Consider the following 23,777-nt stretch of genomic DNA (forward strand, 5'->3'; position numbering starts at 1 on the left):
AAAGCACAGTCTTGCTAATTTACAGTAATGTTTAGGATACCTACTCTAAATTATGGAAGAAATCAATAAATTAATCAATCAACTAAACGGAACAGAAAAGTGACAAAACATATTTTGTTCTATTACTGTGGCAATTCTAAATGGTGTTTTAATTATTCATATAAATATCTCTAATGCATTAGTAAATGTGATGTATCACATACCTACTTTTTTTTTTAACTATTGGGTCCCAATTCAGGAATGTGGTTCCTTGTAGAAGTCCAAAGAAGGCATCTGAATACTTTTTTTAGTATTTGATTCTACACAGTCAAATGCTGTCCTGCTTTGGATCCAGAATACCACAAGTTTACTTAATCCAAAGCACTCTCTGCTGAGAGCAGATCTACAGAGAAAGTCACATAATGTCACAAGCCTTGTAACAACACCACACAACACAACCACGGGGCAAAAGCATCTCTCCATCACTCCTGACATAGCCAACAAGTAAATTCCCAGAACTGCATCTTGAAAGGGGAGGCAATCGTGTATACTGACATTCCACTGAGAAAACAAGGATGAAACAATGAGCTAGTTAATATCTTTAGGAAGGGAAGGCAGGGTCTAAATTCTGGGCCTGCCTGGCCAAGCCCTTCCTCCTCTTTCATCAACATGTAAAATTCTGTGCATCTTCTGTACACACCACTCCAGACAATGCCATTCTCACTCATTCACAGCCAGGCTCACTCTACCCACCCAGTAGCTACGCTGAAGTAGTAACTAACATCCTTGTCCCAGGAGAGACACCAGTAGCACAAAGGAAGCTGCAAAGCCCATGAGTGATTCTGCGTAGAGATGGAATTTTTCAAATTATGATAACGAGCTTCAAAAGAGTACACAGAACTGCACAGATACAGCCCCTTTTTACGTAAGCAGGGCACATAAAGGGCTGACTAACCTCTACTGCTTATTTTATGTATTAATCTCACCCCTCCCTTATTTAGCAACTTCCTCCTTAAACCCTGGCATCTCTTCTCCATTTCCCTCACAATCCTGGGGCCTTTTCCTCCCAAGATTATCATCTACTGAAGTTCCCCCTCCCGGACCACTGCCCACATCCCAGTCTTTGTTCTGGCTCCCTACAGCGCTCAGTGTCTGGACAGGCTTCACATTCACTCCAGATTTATTGCTCTCCTGCTCTTCAAAGCTTGTGAAGCAGGTTTTCATTCAACTGCCTTCGCCTGCCAGGACAGGGAGCAGTGCTTTGCAACTGAAACCCAAGGTAGAAATGCACACCGTGTGTCTTATTTAGTTCAAAGCTGAAATGTTTCTGTCTAGGATGTCTGTTTGTATCTCAAGTCACAAAGAAGCCATTAGTACCAATAATGTGTCATTATGGGGGCGTCAGAAGAGACTCCACAGCTAAGGTTAATTTGAGATGCATAATTTAAAGCAGAACTAAAATCCCTCCATTTCACACTTTAATGACTCAATTCAAATCATTCTTCAAATTTGACACAGCAGCTCTTAAGGGGACACTTGCATGTTTTTCTTTTCTCTTTTTTTTTTTCCGGCCAATTTTAAGTAAAATACTTATCTAGTGCAGAAATAAAATACACAGATCTTCCATTTACAACCACTTTAACCTGTCTTCCCCCTCACATTTCTGTTCAGCAGTTTCATATTTCACACATTCACTCTGACACATTAGAATATGCATGATACAGGCTACTTCCTCAAGTTAAAAAAAACCAAACTCGTTCAGAGTTAAAATTTCACTCATCGTAACCCCAGGGATTTTGCCAAGAACAGCTAACAACACTGTTTATCCTAAACATACCACATCACTTAGGTAACAGTAGTACCCCCACAACTCTTTGTCCTTAGTATTTCTACTCTCAACATCCTGCTAAAATACATTAAATACATAATCCTTGGTTTTAAAACTGAGGCAAAAGCAGAAGGATGCTGTGGTTCAACAAGTGCTTCAAGCTGGTCCAAGTCTCCCAAATCACTGATAATTTGTTTTGTCAGGCAACTTCCCTGAGAACAGCTGATAAAACACAGAAATAATTAAGCAAAAACTCATCACAGCATAATGAAGCAGCATGATAGTAAGATATTCATGCTGCTGAAGTGAAGATGCAACACCTCTCTATCAGACATCTCCTGCCTGTTGCTGTGCATTTTTCAGTAACGCTCACATAATGTTACAAAAATGCATAGAAACATAGAATGATTTTTGTCATCTGACACAACTGTATTTTGTTCTGGACTTTCAAGAAATCACAGTTCAAGCACACAGACATTCTTTGGAGAGCTGCCCTCAGTGCTAAAAATGGCAATGGAATTGCACAAGGCGGGGGGGGAGGGGAGGGAAGAAAATTCCAAGAAAACTTTGACTCATCCATTGTAATTCATCAGGTTTTTGGAGCAGAGAATGGAATGCCGTCAAGCTAAAATTGACAGAGCTATTTTCTGATCTCTAAGTGATGTCAATACTTCACAAAGCCACAAGTGCTGGGAAAATTTTTCTCTGCAAAATTCTAAGAATGACTCTTAAAATTTGTTGGGGAGGGGGAACCCAGAGCTAAAAGAGATACTTGAAATTAAACTTCTACGTAGGTGTGTTTTTGAATACTGAGAGTATTAGGCTTCAAAGCTTTGTGCTATCTGTGACTCAGACCTGCTGCCACAGGTGTCAAGTGATCAGGGACTTAAACTGAGCTCTGCAGAAACCTGCTGCTTTGTGATTATTTTTTTAACTATATGTTAAAAAATTCACCCTCAAACACAGACAAAAAGCAGGCTTTTCCACTCAGTACAGACCTGAATCTTCCCAGTCACCAGATTTTACTTGTCTTATCAACTTTCACCTAGCAAAGCAGATTTTTTCGGTTTTCTGTTGTTTAAATCAACCACATCATGTCCACCATGTTTTTCAGAAACATGATGTCAACCAACTCTTAACAGGCAAAACGGTTTCAATAAATTTCTGAGAATAACACATCTACTCTGGCATGCCAACACACTATTTTTAATTGAAGCTCATTAAAGATGTAATAGAAGAAAAATTATATTCACTTCAGCACTGTTCCATCAATGCAGTGAGATAATCACGCTGCTGTAACATACATAAAGCAATATTTACGAGTAGTGTTTTAGGTAATTTAATGGAAAGGCAAAAAGCAATGATTCATTCTTTGTTCTATCTGTTGCTGAAAAATGGCTTTTGCCAATTGCAGGGCCCAAGCAGGCACACAGAGAGATTGGTTTCAAATGTTAGTAAAACAGAGACCTGGAAAATGAAAGGAGACAAGCCAGTTGAAGTGCCAAACAAAAGGAAAAAAATCTGGACTACAGATGACAATTACTTTAGAGCAGCATACAAATGCAGACCTCTGAAGTAATTTAAACCAAATGTAGATTGAAACTGAAGTCATTTAGTGAGTCAGCACAGTAATAGGACACTAAAATTACATGTGAGAAAAGCGCAATCCTTTTTGTATAGCACACTGTATTTTATTCCAAATTTACCCGAATACAAATTAATTGTCTTCTTTGTGTTGTATGTTCTTCGTTTCCTTTAGACTCAACCTCTACCTTCCAGAAAGAAACTAACTTTGTGCAGGCTGACTAGTTGTGAGCTCTGATGTCTAGGACTTGAGTTTCCCTTTCACAAAAAGTTTCATCTCCAGACCATGACAACATTAATAAACAATCATTGGCTGGAACACTACTGACCCTCTTCCAAGTTATGATTACTTTCCTGTGAAAATAATTTAAAAAAAAAAATAGTTAAAATCAAAACTGCGGAGACTCATTACAGGCTCTGCCTCCTGAATTCTGCCATCCCAGAGGTTTCAGTCACCTAGAGCTTGATGCAGACCGGGACTTCAGTGCTAAATATGCTCACCATTGGTCAAAGAAAGGCTTTGCCTTCTATCTGCCTCAAACATTTTTTAAAACCATAACCGTTTTTAAACTTAAAAAGCAATTTTCATCTCATTCTTGCCTCATACTTTAAAAAAGATATAATTCCGTGAAAGCCACAACAATTGCTTGTTCAACAGAGACTGCTACTCTCTGAAGTGCTTTCTGAGATAGATTTATATGGACAGACGTGGGTAGAAATGAATACTCCAAAAATATCCACAATAGATAACAGGCAGTGTCTAGAAAAAAAAAAAAAAAACCCATGTACTGCAAATGCAGCCCAAATTGGAACGAATGTCTACAGTAGCAACAGCACAGGAAGAGCAAAATGTTATTGTACATTACTGGCCTGCAGCCCACAATTACAAAAAATACTGCAGTATTCCACGGTAACAGCGTAAAATATTATCATTTCAAATAAGCAGCTGCAGCACCCTACTCACAGCAGCCATGTCTCAGAGAGCCAGGGGAGGAGAGGGCTGCCAAAGGACTCCCCACTGCAGAAGGGGAGTGGGCCACAGGGTTGGTGAACCCTTGGGACGCCTTCTCCTCACACCCACAGCTCCACTCCATCAGAGCACAAAGGACCACTGCTCGGCAGCAAAATGCCCCCAACATGGGCACCAGCTGCTGAGCCCTCCAGCAGAAGGGAATCATGATGTTCGCTCTGCACTCTCCCTCTTGCTGTAGTGTGCCTTCTGCCAAATCTGCATTTTCACATTGTTTTGGGTTCAGTAAAATCTCCCCCATCCCAGCTCCCCTGCACTAATGCCTGTGTTACCCAGCCCCCTATAACACCCAGCCAACAGGTTTTAACAATGACCTAGCCAGGGACTGGCATACCTTGCCATTTTGATGGCTACCATTCGCCTCCCCAGATGGTGAGCAGTCGCTCCACTACCGATCCACAAAAGGGGAGACAACATGCACACAAGTTTATCAGCGACGCTTTTGTCGACGGCTGTATCCAAGGGTGGCCAGCACAGAGGGCAGTCCCACCAGAGCAAACAGAAAACCCCAAAAAGCAACAGGTAAGTCCGTGTGCTCACTGGCATGCACTGCACACTAATGAATAGCCCTAACTTGGTATTTGTAGAAATAACACCTACCACATTTGGGCTCTACATGGATCTTAAAGAAAGACCATCTAAGAAGCCACATGTTTTCTGCAACTTAATGCACTTCCAGAACTTTCCAGAGGAAAAGCAAAGCAGAAATCTGAACTAATACACTATTCTGGTTTCAGCTGAGATAGAGTTAATTTTCTTCCCAGTAGCTTGTAGGTTTTGTGGGGTTTGGATTTAGCATGAGAATAATGTTAATAACACAGCGATGTTTTAGTTTCTCAGTAGTCAAGGACTTATCCTAAGTCAAGGACTTTCCAGTTTCCCATGTTCTGCCAGCAAGGAGGTGCACAAGAAGCTGGGAGGGAGCATGACCAGGGCAGCTGGCCCAAACTGGCCAAAGGGATATTCCATACAATAGAACATCCTGCTCAATGTATCAGCTGGGGGAGTTGCCCAGGAGGGGCTGATGGCTGCTCAGGGACAGGCTGGGTATCAGCAGGTGGTGAGCAACTGTGTTGTGTATCACTTGTCTTTCTCTGGTTTGATTTCTCTTTCTCTTCTGGTTGCCTCCCTTTTCATTACATCATCATCATTATTATCATTACCACTATTATTGTTATTATTGTTCCTGTTGTTATACAATTATTAAATTGTTCTTATCTCAAAACATGGGTTTTACCTACTTTGTTTCCAATTCTCTTACCCATCCCACTGTGGGGGTACGGGGAGTAAGTGGCTGCATAGTACTTGGTTGTCAGCTGGGGTCAAGTCATGACACTCATGCTTCCTATACAGCCTGCAAGTAGTACAGATTCTCCAGACAAAACTGCAAAGCCTAAGCTTTGCCTCAGCTACCAGTGCTGCCTCAGGTATTTGGCCTCTCCCCACAGTCCAACAAGCCTGTAGTTAAGTTGGAAATACACAAACACTGTTGGGGAACTACCTTTTAGAGATATTCAAATCACGATGAAAACTATTTCTCATGCAGCCAACCAGAGATATTATGTTTTCAGGAGGGAGCAAGTTAACCACCATATCTAAAAACTTCCCAGTTCACTTGCACTTCTCGTCTTTCCCACACTAGATTTTCTCTGCCAAATACAAAGGATACTGTAGTGTATATATGTGCAATATATATGCAATAAACTGCAGTAATATATGCAGTAGATTGAAATACTGCATTTTTGTATCCTCATAAGCAATCCACTGGATTAAGGATTTGAAGTCCCACAGGGAGTACTGCAAATACGCATAAAGTCTCTGGGTGCTGGATTTGATTCTCTGATGTACGTAACAGATGTGTCAAGTAACACATAACCAGATGCCTCTCTAGTAAATGCACAGCTAGACACTGAAAAGCCCTAAAAATGTTGTGTCCAAGGGCAAAGGAAAAGGGAGAGGATAAAAACAGAACCACATATCTAGCAAGAAAAGAAAAATTTAGGCCTTACGTATTTCTTTTATACAGTGCTGTAATTTTTCATGTCTGTAATTCAGCTACGGTATCTCAAGAGAGGACTTTTAAGGAGGTGGGAGTCCAGCCACTGTAGCCTGATTTGTTCCATGCCAGGCTGGTCAACCATTTCTTGATGTCTTTGAAATTTCAAGGTCCTACCTCCAAAGCCTCCACAGCGATTTCAAAGACCTCCATCCAGAAGAGAGGTCTAACTCCTAAGAAGAAAAAAATACTCGGAAAAGAAAGCATATGGCTGTATAACAGTCACCACCACAGACACCTTTCTCCTTTTCCTGAGTTGCTGTGTCCTGGCCACAGTGGCTAGGAGAAAACAGCTGCAATGCTTTTGCAATAACCTTCTAAGGCAGAGGAGAATGGTGGGTGAGAAAAAGCCAAAAACTTGTTTAAAAGCCTCAGTTTAAAATTTCTGGCAAATCCCATTTCTCGAAGTAACTTAAAACCCCTCTGTGCTAGAAACTGTGTGAACCACTGACTTCAGATCTGGATCCTGCCATTTGCAAAGCTGCTGGGGGGCTTGGATCCAAGGCTTTGGTTCAAGCTCTTATGTACTCCATACTAAAATGCCTTATAACATACATCCTTTATAATAAATAGCCTCACAGTGGAGAAGTACAGTATTGGCATGGTTCATTTTCACATCATTCTTTTGAAAGTTTAGGGAAAGCACTGGAAACATTACAGCTTTCAAATATTTTGCCTTATGTGGTTTACAGTCAGCATAGTGAATGGCTGTGCAAGCTTCACCCATTTTCCTGGGACATGCAGTGTGACAGTGTGAGTCCCAGGCAGTGCCCACCAGAGCCGAGCAGAACAGGCATGGTGGAACTGGCACAGGCAGGGCCTTGTCTCACCACAGTGCTGCCCTGCACTGTGCCACTGCACTCTCCTGCCTCCCTGCAGTGAAGGTCTCCATTCTCTGTCCCAACCACCTCCTCTTTACAAAGGCTCACACACACATAATGAAACAGAAGAATAATTCCATTATGTGCCTGGCAGGCTGTGCACTTTCCTTCTGATTCACAATAGTGGTGCCTCATTGAAAAGACCCATATACGAGGGGTGAAAAAAAAAAATCTAAAGAAGTCTCTAGCAAGCACACGTATTATCAAAGCCTCATTTCCACTTAACACAGGTTGCCTTGGGATCTAATGCACCTGATTAGAGGGGAAAATACAAACAAACAAACAAAATCATCTTCCATTAGCCAGGGCAGGGGGTGGGGAAATCAAATCAGTGGCATCTTTGTTGAAAAGCTCCACAAAAGTAATGGTTTAGGAGAGCTGAAGAGCATGGGCAGGGGACAATTTGTGACTGATCGTTGCCATCTGAACATGGCATGCTGACAGCCGAACGAAGAGCAAAACAAAAAAGGCATGTGTTTCATCTGGGCAGGCTTGGTCCCCTGTGTTCACGCTCAGTGAAAAATACAAAGCAGGAAAGAGTCAGTCTCTCTTCCTGCTCAGCTCAGCACCCACATAACTCCCTGGCACACACCACAGGACCTTCTCCAGGCGCACAAATGGGTGCATTATTTCTTCACATGTTGAAAAAAATAAGAAAGGAGAAGAATAGCGGTACAATTTAATATATCCTAAAATGGATCTTTTGGCACCCTCCAATACTCTGACAATGAGCTCCTGCACTCTCCAATACAAAGAAAGCTAAAAACAAGCTCAATGATTTTCTGAGTGTAACATAGAGCTGATAAAATTATTATAAAGGCCACACAGATGCTACAAAATACCTTTTCCTGAACTTCAACACGCGTTTCTTCAGAAAGCAATAAGAATGCAATTGTGAAAGGAAAATCATGCACGTTATCCTGGCCTGATGTCAATGAAAAGAAGACAGCAAGAAAAGAATTTTGATTTATGCTCCACAGAACCAAGAAGGAATGCCTCCCTCCAAGAGAGTGGGATGGACAGAAAGCAAAGGTGGCCTGAGGGTGATCACACAACAGTCACTACAGAGCACTTCTTTCTCACTGATTTGGCCAAGACTGTCACCTACACCTGAAACAGGGCTTGCTCCAGAGAGCAAGGCATTTCCACACCTCAGCCGTCAAACAGCTTTGCATTAATGCCTCATTTCACAACTACACAAATTGCCTCGGACTCCTGCTGAAAGAGGCCTGTATTCCTGTTTGGGCTCACAGTCTCTAGTGCAAGACCTGCACATAAAAAGGAGTTGGCTACACTGATTTGCAAAAATTTTGACCTTTTCAGAAAAATCAGTACCAATACCTACAGGACCACTACAAATTTCCCCAAGCCATGGCTCTAGTCTACTGACCAGAAAGGAAATATTTAGCTCCCTGCAGTGGGCCTGTTGATTTCAAAAGAAACTTAATAGCTCTATTCCTACAAAGCAAATACAGAGCAATCACCAGGGGCTGGCTATGCTCTCCTCTCTTCTGAAATCTGGTAGGCAACATATGTCTGCAAATGCCACTTGCCAAAGGGTTTTGATTCTCTGCACTTTTGTGGGAATGTATACTCTGCTTCTTCCAGGTTATATGTGTCTTTTTGATTCTGCAGATTCCTTACAGCAATTTTGTCTCTTTCAGCACAATTGTGGGGCAGAACATAGTAAATAACTTAAAAATTTTATTTAAGGAAGATGCTGTGGTTTTTAGTGTTCATTCATGCAACATTTTCAGTGGTTAAAAGTTTTACAGCTGTAGTGTTTTCTCCTTACTAGACTCAGGTATGAATCTTTTCTAATGAGAAATGAAAACAGAAAAGAAGACTAGGGGGAAAAGGTGAGCTTTTCCCTGTGCCTCATCATTGTCTTTATTAAAAAAAATTAACTCTGGGCAACACAATTCAGCCTCAGTCAGGAAACTCTTAGTTCAGTTGCTATTCAAATATCCAAGTGCAATTTGCAACTCTAGTTATGAAAGGGGACATTATTTTCTTTATACATTTAACTCCATTTGTTCAAAGACACATTGATGAAGCAATTAAGGCAGACATATTATTAAAGGTGGTGTAGAATTCACAGGCTCTGCTAAGACATTTGGTATTTCAATTAGGTGTTTAAACATAAAAATGAGAACTATGTATTTAATATAAAAATATCACTTAAGAATGCTGTAAAATCAGATTACTCATGACATCACCAACAGTAAGAGATCTGTATATGCATTTTTCTGGCTGTGCATTGTGTATGTTCTTCAATAGCTTTCTTCTACTGAGTTCCCATATGATACAGATTCCAAACTAGAAAATATTTAGGCTTACGCCTAACTTTCAGGGAGAATAGCCTCATTGATTTAAACAGGGTTTAACCCTCATAAATGTCAGAGTGATTGCCCTTTTGTGGGACTGGAACTCATGGGGCCCATTTTCAAAAAGATAAATGCATTACTACTACAAATATTACATACATATTTTTACTGCTGTTTCTGGGTTTGTCATTACAGTTCTCTCTTTCCCTCTCCTGCCTGTTTTTATTGCCTTCAACAACAATATCATGACACTCTGAGGTACATAATGATTAATTTAATTACAAACTAACTGTAAACTTTTGACAAGACCCTCCAATCACTTACCTCAAATTATGAGTGTTTAAAGATGCAATTGTTAATCTCCTTTTTTTCACCCTCTCACAGGAGATGTTGCAGACTTTTTTTTCTGGTATTTTGCATTAAAACTCTTTTCCTGTGCTCCAGGATCTTAAACAAAAACAAAAAAAAAGAAACACTCAGAATGAAAATGTCATCCCAAGCAATTGATGAGTGGTTCAGGGGAAATCTCTGACCTTTTTTCAATGTATATTTCATTATCTAAAGCAAGTGTGGTAACTTCCTCCAGCAGCAGCTCTTCTGTGGGCTGTACTTTAAAAAAAAAAAGAAAGAAAAAGACCCAACTGAACAAAAAACCCCACAAAATACTGGTTTAGACCACTCAAAAACATGGCATTTAAAAAAATCTGTAAGATAGTATACTACAAAGTATTAATTTAAAGCACAATCCAGGATCTACCAGGCTCCACAAATTTATGACTGTGAAAAAGGAAGAAAACCCAGGACACAAACCAGAAGAAAAATCATTACTTAAAGTATCAAACTGCTACACATTTTTATTATTACTATCACTGTTATTATCACTGATATATGGCCAGCTCCCTCAGTCTTCACTGAGTTACTGCAGTATTTCTGTAGTAGCAGCGTGGGGGAAGTAGTAGCCGTGCTGGAGAAGCAACGCAGCATTAGCACTACAAAACCCAGCCCAGCTGTCGAGAGAGGAAGGAAGGGAGGAGGAGCGACAAAGCAAATGAGTTAAGAGTAACTGGCAGGTCTCTAATACAATCAATTTTGACATTCTCCACCATCACCAAAAAAGGTCTGAAGGTTTTGAATTTTCAGCGAGTGCTGCTAACAGAACACTTTCTCACCACCCCGTTTCACCCTCCTCCCTGTCCCATACCTGCAGCAAGGCTTGGCCAGGAGCCGGCTGAGTACGTAAGACTCCAAACCAGGCTCTGTCAGCAGGAAAACACTGCCAGCCAGAGCAGAGTTCACGTTCCCTCTGAGAGCGTGGTCTTGCATTTGCACAGCCTCTCTGGATTACAAGCATCCCAGCTATTTCTGTACAAACAATTTTTAGGACCAACAACCACATGCATTTTTGCTCTGTAAAAAGCCTGAAAGAAACTGTTCCCAGGGTTACACCTGTGGCTATCCCCATTGAAGCCAACAAATTTACACAACACGACAATGAGAGGATTTGACCTTGTGTGCATGTAAGCCAGACCACTTTGATTTTCTTCCCTGGCTAGAACAGACAGACAGGTCTGAATAATGTTTCCCTTACTTTTAATTAAGAAATGAAGACAATATCCACAGACTTTTGTGGCTGGTATATACATCAAAAAAGACAACTTTTCCAAAAGGCGTCAAAAATTCAAAAAGTACAGCTTTCTACACCACAGTTTATTCCCCCACACACCCTGGAGGAAAACAACCCAAAACTCCAAGAAGACCACAACACACAAATAAGGGTGACCTCGACACCTGTACAAAGGCTGTGCCTATGTCACCACTCTCCAGAGCTGCTCATGGTACAAAATACTCTGCTTAAATTACCCTGCTCCCCTACTCCACCGTGCTTTTTCATGCTGATATGGTGTTGCCCCTTTCTTCAAGGAGCCTGCTCTCACTCAACACCAGTCAAGACTGCAACAGCCAAGCCTACCACTTGCAGGAAGCGGACAAAGCCCTCTAAATCTGTGACACAAATCCAGAAAAGGCTGCAAGTTCAAAGTGAAATGAGGACAGTCTGTCCATGACTCATGCCACCTAGAAACCATTCTTAATTTAAGAAAAAGTGTTAAAGGGATTATCTTACAGAGTGTCACCCTGCCAGATCAACTAGGTTCTGCCTCTCATTTTTTCCCCAACTCAAATACAAGGTGGCCAAAGATCAAAATCAGCATAAAATCCTCCTGTTCTCACTTTACATACTTTCTTTTTTAATGCTCTGTTTAAAAGAGTCAAATAAAGCTGTTTGATGGACAGATTCCCAGCTATCCTCCAGGCTTTTCTGCATGACCTATGGGCAAATGCTGTGTGACACTTCCTGAAGGGCTGAAACAGCTCTGAATGACACTTGAGCTTCTATAGTACAACTGCAGCATGAGAGTTTGGCTCCTAATGCACATTTGTCACTTAACCCAAATTTTCCCCTGCCTCAGTTTCCCCTGCCTCTACAGCAAAAATAAGAGTATTCCCCCATCTCAGAGGGCTGATGCAAGGAACACAACACCTATGCTGATTTAGTGGATAATCTGGAAACATGGAGAAGTTATACATCTCTGAACTCAGGCTGAAACTTCACATACCCAGAAAAAGACCCTGCAAACTAAAATAAGGAGTGAGTCATCAGCCTGTCCCTCTGAAACCGTTTTGCTGGATAGTCATTTCACTAGTACAACTCTCTTCTCCAGGGTGCTCCCAGCAAGCATGGGGGACACTGAATGGATTCACTGTATTCACACAACAGCTTTACAGCTGCTTAAAAAAGGCCTATTGTAGGTCTGCATTTTACTATCTCGAGAAGCATACATAAAGTTGCTGTACAGCTTCCACTACCCATCTGATCCTTACAGAAACAGGAGCAACAAATCAGAGTTTTTCAAAAGAAAATAGATTTAACTGTGATGGAGAAAATGGTCTGGTTTTAAAAAAAACCCTAAAAGTAACAATTTATATAGCAGAAGATAAAGCACTAAAAATTCAGTGTAACAAAAATACTTTAAATACATTCTGCCCTCCTTTTTTTTTTTTTTTTTTTTTTGCTACATCATAATATCTGTAATCCAAATACAAATTTCACCATCAGAAAGGAGCATCAGGCCTGCCATACACATGTGCTCTTCCTGCGGTCACTGTCTATTCATGGCTTGCACCTCTATGCATTTCTGATATTTGCTCAGTAACCGAACTGGTATCAAAACCAAGAGTGAACTCTTAAAACAGAATTATTGGGTCACACTTACAAAGACTTACTCAACAGCCAGATAATTCTGGACTTTGCAAAACATGTGAGTCGATCTGACAGCCCCTTTCTACATGTCTTAATTTTTCTCTGTAGTGTCTGTGGAGTCAGGGAAAAAGGACAGTCCTGAATTAGGCACATTCCTCCCAGCATTTGACTACTCCACTCTCCCCCTTCTGGAGAAATGAATGCAGCTTCAAACAAATCAAAGGAATATTTTGTCAGCTCCTTCACTCTTCCCAGTGCAAGAATTGAGGCGGTGCTTGGCTTCTCTAGCCCCCAGCAGAGGCAGCTCTGAAGTACAAATCCTCCTTCCTCCTCCCATACACAGCATTAACCCTGCCAGCTGCAAAGCCACCGAATTCAGCCAGGGCTGTTCAGCAGCCTGTCACAGCTGCAGCATGCTCTACTAACCCCCAAGAATTTACTGACGGTCGATCAGCACACATCTCCCCAAAACACAGTACTTCCCTCAAAAGCAACGAGATTGGACAAGAGTTACAGGGTCAATTTCTCTGCCTTCTGGCTTCTAGAGCCCCAGGAACACAACAGGTGCTGTGCTGCTCTGCACTCAGAAGGCAGAAATATTTAGCTTTTCAGTGAAAGCTGAAACAGGCAGTATCCCTTGCTTTGGCAGCTTGGGACTTTAAGAAAATACCAAGAAAGTAGCAGCCTGACAAAATACCAGCACTAGGACACCTCTTTTCCCTCAGTCTTCTTTCATTTCACAGTGGGGCCTCTCTCAAAAGGCCAAAGGAGCTGAATGGACTGAGATGATTTTCCATTCTAGGTAACTTGCACGTTTGCTCTGTCAGCATGACTTGACTGTGACCAAAACTCATGAAAAACCACAGCAATGGAAACAAAGACTCAAGTAAAGAGAGAAATGAAACCCGAAGACAGCGACAGAGAAAGACTCAGCTCTTATTTCTGGATTTGGGCAGGCTTTCCTACCTCCAAGCCTGGGGAGCAGACAGGACTGCCAGCCTCCCTTGCCATCCCCAGGGCAAGCAGTTCTGGAGTGGGCCTGGGCAAAAGTAGTACTATTGCACGTGACAGGACAGAGCCAAGGCCAGTTGAGAACAGAGTGGATTGCTAAAATACGATCTCATTTTGGGATGAGCTATGAGGGATGGAGAAATGACAGGACCAGGCTCTCTGCACACCTCTCACCATGGGGACAGGAACTCTTCCCCCCAAATCTCACAGGAATGTGATGCCATCAAGTGGACCTACTACTCTCCCTTGCCTCTGCCGAGGGTCTGGCAGGCTCAGGCACATGTTCTTACATGCTATTTATTCCTTTTCTTACCTTCTGCTCATAAGCACAAACACCATGAACTCCCATCTTTTCTTAACAGCCAAAGTGACTTTATTGCATGATTTTTGGACTAGAACTACCAGCCCACGCTCACTGCCCCCATGCCTTGATGCCACCTGTTTATCATTACAAGGTGACACAGAGCTATGCTCTCCCTCACTTACCCTGAGGCATGTCATGTCTTTTCAAAGCCCCAGTCTCATCAGGTGCTGACCTCAGGCTCTCCCTGGCACCCTAAGTGCCTCCTTTATCCCAGCAGGAAGGTCTGAGAGAGACAGACTGCATCACAAGTCAGTGGTTTCATCCCTTGGCAGCGACCCGGCCATACAACTGCCTGTGCTCAAGACCTCTGAAACCTCTGAAACCCTCCTTGGCTCACAACCTCTGAAAACAAGGAATGCCAGTGGATGAAGAGCTGAATACCCTCCACCCACTCTTTCACTGGCCAAGCTGCTCTAAACAGTAACACACATCCTCCTGTAAAAGTTTAGTGTGTTGCCCACAAAAAGCAACAGGCAAGCGTGCCTCTGCTAAAGAGCATGTATAATTTAGAAAGAGATGTTAAGAAAATGAAATATGCCATGATATTCAATGTGCAGATACATTCTGGGTTCTTCAAATGAAGGACTCTAAAAAACAATAGAAATTCCATGTTGTTTGGAACAGATGGGCGTCGTATTTTTTTCCTATTGCCTTCTGCTTTACTTACTCATCTCACCTACCTTCTAGCTATATGAGGTTGTCTTTTGGAATCTAGTTGCTCGCTGCTATATAGAAAGATCTGAACAATAAATATTCCTTATACAATCATGTATGTCCCGTGACAGAGAGTACAGGACACATTCAGGACACTTCAGAAGAAACCTGTGATGACCTTTGTTGCAGGAAACTTTGGAGGCCTGACCATAAGCTGTTTTTAGAACAGAAATTTGACTAAGCCACAACCAGCCACTGTGGTTTGGTCTTACTTTTTGAGAGTAGCAGGAGTATGCTGGCAGCTTGGCCAGCAACTAAAATCTTCCAGGCAGAGGAAGAAACATTGCCCCATCTGCCTGGATTCAGTGAGTTGGTTGACTACAAAAATTGGTTGGTTTTTTTGTAGTCAAACCTACACTTTTAATCAAGAAGAGACAGGACACTGAGAAAGACAAAGCTTTTCTGTAAGTCTACTTCCAAACTTGTCTTTTGTAAAAAAAATCCCAACACTGTACTACTACTTCTGTCACCTCTACTTCTACTTCCTTTTCTTCAGCACAAACCGTAACAGGAGCATTTCAGCAAATGCCAGGTTGGCTCCCTGGTAGGCTCCCCGGGCTGCCAACTGTCAGATCCAGAATGCAGGACTGTCATATCTGCCAGACCAGCTCTCACACCTGCTCTCTCAGGTAACATAATGTCTTTTTCCAAGTCATGCTAGCAATAATAGGACATTATACACACCAAGAAGAGGCTATACACCTTTAAATGAAGGATGCCCAGCCAGTGTCTTAGGATGGCTGACAGCCTCAGTTCAGTGCAGTGTCTGTTTGAGCACCTTCTGTACCTGAAGGTTACAAGCACTGTCCCCACGTGAGCACATGCTCACATCAGCAGGTCAAGTACCAGCCGCTAGACATGGGTCATTACTGGTTAAGCATCTAATGTGCACTTGGCATTGTATAAGCTCCTTAAAGAAGATACAATCCTTTCAGTAGAAGATTTCTTCTTTCTAACTTCTCAAAACAGGCTTCCTTCTCAGAAGCCTACTCACATCAACCTTCCCCTTTCAGTAATAATTACAAAGAAAAGGGAAGAAAGAACACGAAAAAAGAAAAATTATCAAATGTGTTTAACTAACTGGCACAACTATACACAGTCAGATCCCTGAAATATGCCTTTCTTTCCGTGCCTTCATCCCACTACATCCCTATAGAGCAAAACTACCTTCTGCTTTTGTTAGATCAGGCATGCAGCTTTTGAAGCAAGTCTCCAGATAATCCATCCTGCCTGGGCTTTCAGTTGTACTGTGGGGTGGTCCTGCAGCACATGAACAAATCCCTCTTGGGAGGAATTAACTAGAAGCATCACGTTCCCCAGCGTGAGCAGCCAGCAGCACCAGACTGCTCGGAAGCAAAAGCAACCCCAAAACATGCCTGGTGCAAACCTCAGCATCCCAGCACAGTTTTCGCAGATGCTCTCTCCAGTTGGTCCACACTACTTGCTCATGAAGGCATAATCATAAAAATCAAATATTCTGCTGTCACTCATCTTTATGCCACCAAATAAAAAGATGGTGGTAGTATATTCGACTCTAATGTTGCAACAGTGTAATACCGACAGCAGCAAGAGCATCTTGAAGTGAACAATGTAAAGAACAGATCAAAGTAGTTTCAGCGACAATAACCTAATTTCTGTAGTTTTACAATGAGTTCTTCTACTCTGTAAAGTATTTTTTCTTTGTCCTGCACCAAAATAGTAAAAAAAAAACAATTACAGAAGGGAAAAAGTAAAACAAACTTAAGTATTTTCTCTTCATCTTGCACCAAAATAGTAAAGAATTATTATGGAAGGGAAAAAAGTAAACCACACTGGATAAAAAGACCAAAAAAAGTACTACCTTTCCACCATTAAACCCCATGAAAAATAATAAACATTAGGCATAATAATAAAAATTTTGGCATTAGTTGTAAAAATTGCCAGCAGAAAATTTTAGGCAGCAGTGCTTTTTTAATGTGTTGTCATCTGAGCTTATGTTAAATGTCCTCTGGTACACTTTATCCTCACAGTGGATCTTTTGTTCTCTTTGAAAGTGTCATTAAACAGACCCTCAAAATCTTGACACTTACCATAACTAATTCAATTAGTAAGACAGTCATCACATCTTTTTTCAGTGCTTGAAAGGCCAAGAATTCTATGACATGATGTCTAGCTTTACTTTTTGCCACCCTTTAAAAAGTACCTGCTGAGTCTGTGGAGGTTTTCAGGCCACTGGCTGAAAGACACCTGTCTACACAATCCCCCATACTTGTTGTTTATTTTCCTCATAAGCTGTTTGTCCCTAGCAGTAACAAGAGCATAACACTCCAGAGTTTCACTGGAAGTTGCTAAGAAATACCTTGTGATAGAAACCTCCTTGCATTCCAGGTGCAGGAAACCAACTAAACCTCACTGATCCATCTGTTCAGCTTTTGTTAAACAGTTCTGGATCTGACAGCAAATTTGTGAGCAAACTGACCACCGTGCTGAGAACCTGGCTGGGGCCAAGTGAAATGCTCTCCTAGTACTCAAATCATTCTTGAAAGCTTCTCTCTTCCTTCACATGCCTTCCACACAGGAGATGACTGAGCTCACTGCAAGCACGAAGCCCAAGCACAGAGGAAGTGTGTGTAAAATCCACAGTCAACTTCACCACCACTGTCCATTTTCATGAATGAAAAAGGCAAAGTCAGTAGGGGAAGCTGGGCCCTGTCACAGCTGCTACCATGCTGTTTGTCCTTTCCCTTCAAAGCATTGTGGATCTGCGTTAGTTTCCTGCAAAGGTAATTGTTTCTATGTATTAAACCAGCCAGGGACATGGTTTCTAAGATGGTTAATTTTTAACAGCGCAGCTTTTCGCCTAACTCCTTATCCTGCATTTTCAAGAGCTGTCTGAGAAAGTTTGGGACCTTCAATAAGTGATCTCTGTGTTTAAACTGCGTTCACTGGTGATTTTATGCATAGGACAGAAAAAGTGGGTTGGGCTCTAACCTCCCAGCTCAGCTGCACAGACTTGTCCATCTGTCACACAGCCCTGGTCATATCACTTTGTGCCTCTGTCCCAGGCTTGATTTGACTCATGTAGAACATGTGAAATGAGTGAAGGTGCTGTTGGTTTAGAGTAGAGGAAAGCTGAAAACTTAAAATCATATATTTACCAATAAAGCGTGGGAGAAGTAAAAAGATTTGGGATATTCTCCCTCCTTAAAAGACCAAGTAGTTCCATAAGCAGTGGAGTCCATGAGGGCTGGTTCCCTGTGGCTTTGCCTCTCCATGACCCCATGCACAGTGAGATGCAGGCTCTGAGCAAAGCTAACCCTGAGCAATGGCTCACACCCCATCGCACTCTCACATCTGTGGTAACACAGGCGAGCCTTTCCTTCGTGAAAGGTCACACATTCCTGTTGTTGTTCTATACTCAACTCCTGGTTTCACAAAACTGCTCAGAGTTCAACCTGCCTGGTAAATTTAGTTGGAGCTGGCCAGTGGACTCCAACCTTACTGCAAAGATTCTGGGAGATAGGAAGATAGTACACTCCACAAGGAAAACAAACTAAAATATCCATCTTGGCCTGAGAAAAATGATGTTGAACTGGCAAGAAAGGTAAACCAATGGATCTGATGTTGAAACTCAGAACTGCAATGCCAGTTCTGTAAGATTCACCAGTAACAAAACAAAGCATTGTCTTGCCCAGGGAGGTTTATTTTACTTATGCTGGTTTGAAACACAACTTTACTTGTACTTACTGTGAACTGCATTCTGTTTATGAATAATATTAGGTCTATCTTCTGGGAAATTAAATTGTAATCTGTCCTCTGTTCCATTTCTTTAACACATTCAGTTTACTACTGTAACTTCTCTGTGATTTACTAAATTCCAATTACAGAAAGTAGGACAACATTTTGTTCCTATGAAAGACAGGAAAAGTGTATCTGTAGATGTACATAGAGATAACAGATTCAAATCTGCTTCAAATGACAGAGGACAAGTAGATGTCTGGGCTTTTTGAGGGGAGGTGAGATAATAAAAGGGTTTTTCCCCTGGAGGATCAAAATAAACTATTTTTCCTTTACATGATTCATAATGTAAGACAGATATTGTTAGAAACAAAGCTAAATTTATGGAACATTCACAATGTTGCATATGGCTACATGTGTCTTATTAATTTTGGTGAACAGAGTTTGTAACCAGAAAAATTATTTACAGCCTAGTTTATTCTGGATATTGTACTTCTTTACATACGTGCACATGTACTAATGTGGGCTGCAGTGCAGTCTAATCTCTCCAGTGTTTATTCATACCTAGGACAAAACTGCTTTCAACCTGCATATATTTGTCACGACAAAGCTAGCACTCAACAGTTTCATTTTCTAGCACCAGCCAGTGTCAGTTTTAACATTATACTGTCTTTTCCAACAATTCCTTGACTTTACACCTAGGGTTTCTCTCTGGTGTCTACAGCTAGTAACTACACCACCACATAACTTTCCTGTCACCACTGTCGTGGAGAAAATGAAAGTAACCCTTCAGCCAGTCTCTGCAGGATGAGCGACATTTGCAAGGAAACCAACTGCTCAACTTTCTTTCAAATGGGCTGAAATAGACAACAACCTGCTTTCAGTAGCTGGTATATTACTAAAAGAAAAAGGCAATGATTATTATGTAATTGCTTTAAAATAAGTTTAAAAAGCTACAAACACACTTCCTTGTACTAGTCCCCTGACTCACATTTTATGCTAAAATGCATATGCCTCAACATATAGGTATATATTTAAATGCAATCTACACTAGATTAATCAATTTAAGGCTCAAAAAAAAATTAAAGAGACTTTGAAAGTCAGCAAGGACAATTATGCTCCTTTAGGCTTATGATAATCATATGACAGGGCATATAATTTGAGGTTAAAATCCCACCCACAGTGGGAAACCACCTTCCATTTCATGCAAGTGAGTAGCATCAAGCTCAGAAATTTGCTGTGTAGTATTTTCAGAAAGACATCTAAACTCTACAGAAATATTTCATCCACCTGTGAATGGACTACTTTCCTAGGCCTTTTCACAGTTATTACCAGGATCTTCTCATTATTATTAAAAACAAACTGTTCTTCATTGTGAAAGAGTGAGCTGTTCCCCCTGCTGTCCCAAGTTCCAGTGAGTGTGACTGTCACCAAGCACTGACACGTTTGTATTAGAGAAAAATGTTTCATTAAAAAAAAAAAAAACCCTTCACTCTAACTTCACTATTTTTTCAGGAGTGCTTTCCACATATGTTAACAAGTTCCTTAAATTAGCATTTGTTATTTAAAATTTGTGCCTTTGAAAAATAACAGCAGCTGATCAGCACACAAAAACATGATATATTCATTTTTTGCATCTTTTTGAAGCACTGAAGATTGGTATGCATAAAAAAATAGAAATGGAATCCCTCCACTTCACATCCCATCGACACTATGAGCTACTCATTAGAAGTGGGAAAAGACTTCAGATTTGGGGGTTTTCCTGCATCATAAGATTTTGCAGCAAACTCTCCAGAATAAGCCAAAGAGGCTCTTTCAGGTCCCAAAACATTTATGCACTTAACTTTAGGGGCTCCAGGAAGTGAGCAGAACTACTCATATTTACAAGTTAAACACCCACCCAGCCAGAACTGTAACCCAAGCCAGTCAGCAGTACCACTGTTAACTGTCTGGAGGAGCTGAATTTGTTCCCTCTGTCCACCAGCTTTCCCTTTCTTTTTATTTCCACAAGCAAGACGAAAGATAAAAGGGCCTTCTGCTATTTGTACTAATCACCTGTTAGTCACAGGAGTCTGAAAGGAAACTGACACATCCAGTCATTTTTACTGTTTCCAGTGTTTACAGTATTATTTCTCCAGGACTGTGAAGCAGCTGCCAGTGATTACTAGAATATGGCATGTAGAAGCTCATGTATATGAAAAAAACCACAATCAAATAATATGCAGCTCATTAAAGGAAAGTTTGTAACTCTGTTCCCTGCCCTAATACTTTGTTTTTATCTCCGGGAAATATTTACCACACCACCTGATTAGGCTGAGCTGCTTATGTATTTTGAAAATACAAATTATGCCACCAGTCATTCGTGGTATGACAGTAAATGTGCAATTACACAACTCGGCAAGTGCAACTCCCGCAGTGCACCAAGGCAGGCACGACCCAGCCCCAAGTGCCAGCACAGCACAACCAGACTACCCAAACTTTATTGATCCTAAACGAAAACTTGGGCAATAAATAAGCCCACGCTCTGAAGAACAAAGCTTGGACTGGCTCTAACCCATTCACCAGAGTGATCAGAGCCATGTCCTTCCACTCTGCCTCTGCAGGCAAGGTGTGAGGGAAGCACTTGCAGAGGAAGGAGTGACTGGCACACTTTCCTACATGCGTAACTATTCTACCTTAAGATTCATTTCCCAGAGCCGGACATCTGTGCCAAGAAGTGGATCTCAATCCTATGTGAAAACCTACTGTCATTCTTTCTTCTCTCTCTCCTCCAATTTTCTTTTGTGCTTTTATGGTCCTCCATGTGATTATTCAGTCCTTTGCATACGTGCAGAACTGTACATCGCAGCAGTAGGCTCCAACTCTTTTGGATTGTGACAGCTCAACAGAATTCGCCCTATGAACCAGGATTAACAGGTAGCTAAAGACCCTTGAGAAATCTACCCTTCAACTTTTACACTGGTCCTCCTTTCCACCTCTATCACACTTAAAGCCCCTCCCTACACAAAATTGGCAATAATATTTATATTGAACTAGAAGGCAGGAAAGTAAGAAATTACAGTGTCTGTATAAAATTCATGCTGCTGTATTTCTTTCCAGTCTCATGTATCTATCATAGCACAATTAAAACTCCCCCAATGCTAAACAGCTGGTTTCCTCTCTGTTGATGTGATACACTGTGTTGATTCACATGATACTGATTCGCCCAAGGCTGCAGCTCATTCAAAAAGCTAGCACAAACGCCATGTCCCATTTAAAATCCAAATGATGTTTTAAAAGATCAGCCTAAATCTACATAAACATCATTCCTTACTTCTTCAGAGCAGAGAACATCATCTGAGCTAGCCCTTCCATCCTCAAAAGTCCCAGCCGGTGGTCAGTATGACTGGCATGACACAGGTAGCTGCAGAGGACTGCTCCCTGCATCTCCTCGTGACGTGGAAGGGAAGAGCAATTGGTCCCGCGCAGATCTGCACGGCACCGGAGATCTATTTATACAGCTCTAGCGGGCTGAAACTCTGCACAGAAACTGCAGCCATCTCTTCAGCTTTCAAACTGAAGAGGGGTGGATGTCTCTAATTCTGATTCCCATGGTGTTCCCTGCAAAAATGACAATCATTTTAATTTTGCGTGGGGTAGAGCTGCTGGCATGTTTCGCACGCCTTTCCCTACACCAGCTTCAAGATTCTTACACCTCAAGGATTATCAGCTTTGTCACTGGGTTTTAGATTCCACATCTGTGATTTATAATATGGCCACCCAAATTAAATCGAGGGTAACACTTCCCCACTAAGTTCAATTAATCAGTAGGCACTGCAACTTTTTTTTTTAGCATATGACAATAATAAAACAATCCAAAAAAGGTAATTTAGAGTCATACTATACCACCTGTCATTTGTAAGACTTTACTGTATCATTAGTCAGAGCTTCTGGTGACAATATAACCCACAAGACTGAAACTTGAGTGGTTTATACATGCCATCAAAGCCTTAAAAGATAAAAATCCCACCTCAGAAAGTGGGAGTGTTTAATTTTTTATAATACTTTTGTACTAGTATAAAGCATTCACTTAAGTTAAATCAGTGACTTCTTTTCTTAAGGTATTTGTATCTGTTTGATATTTTACAAATATCTAATTCTTTTTCTCAGATCTAATAGTGCTGAGTCCTTTGAAGACAATTTGCCAGGGCTTATTAATTAGAATTCCTAGAAACCATTGGAGGTTGGGTTTGGTGAGGGTTTTTGCTTGGGGTGGGTGAGGGGATTGTTTAGGTTTCGTTGTTTCTTGTTTGTTTGTTTTGCCTTTTTTTTCCCCCTCCAAACCAGGACACAGCATTGTAAATGCAAAATTCCAATCACCTCCCCCAGACACCAAATTCTTTTTATGAAGTCGCAGATTCGTTATGTTACTTGGTAACAGCTGTATGGTGTAGTGGCTGGTACTAGGTATGTACAAACACATGTCCACAGGCTAGAAAACAAAACCAGACAAATTCTCAGCTAGCATAGAAAGGCTAAACTCCAATGAAAACTAGCTGTGAAGGAATGCTGTGACTCAAACTCATCACAGCCATAGCTGTGGACATTACAACTGGTTGCACAGTACTAATAATTACATACCAGAACTTGATTACTGACTTTCCTAGTACTGAAAGTGCTCATAAAAATGGAATGTTATGAGAGCATTAAAACATTTTTTAGAAGTCATTGAAATTAAATATGGACAAATGGGTTAATTTTATGGCAGTTTTCCATTAGCTCATGTTGTTCCACTGCAGTTCAATGTATTCATGGACACATGCATGTGCATGCACACATACACACACACAATTTGGTGAAGTGAAGAAAAAGAAGAAAATAGGTTTTATGAACAAAAGTTTTATGAACTTCTACAAAGAAGTAGAAATTAAAGAAGAGATTCAGCAGCCCAATGAAGCACATGATTCATTTCCATTATCTTCAATAGAGCTTGACTGTGGTTAAAGTGCTTTGATGAACGAGGGTCCCCAAAACACAGTGCTCCTCAA

The 23,777-nt window shown here is 41.2% G+C and overlaps 1 protein-coding gene across 5 annotated transcripts in view; it reads right to left on the minus strand.

Moving 5' to 3' along the window:
- Positions 1-23,777, minus strand: part of ATXN1 (ataxin 1) — a 223,169-nt gene that overhangs the window by 151,642 nt on the left and 47,750 nt on the right. For 3 of the 5 annotated variants that reach the window (XM_032114932.1, XM_032114954.1, XM_032114943.1), the window contains one exon: positions 10,010-10,132. The exons of 1 other annotated variant lie outside the window; for it this stretch is intronic. The gene's annotated coding sequence lies outside the window, so the exon portion shown is untranslated. Of the gene's footprint in view, positions 1-10,009; positions 10,133-15,416; positions 15,428-23,777 lie in introns of those variants that run through there. One more of the 5 variants, XM_032114969.1, reaches the window with a different exon arrangement.

Source organism: Corvus moneduloides, chromosome 1 (assembly GCF_009650955.1).
Source record: "Corvus moneduloides isolate bCorMon1 chromosome 1, bCorMon1.pri, whole genome shotgun sequence".
NCBI lineage: Eukaryota > Metazoa > Chordata > Aves > Passeriformes > Corvidae > Corvus > Corvus moneduloides.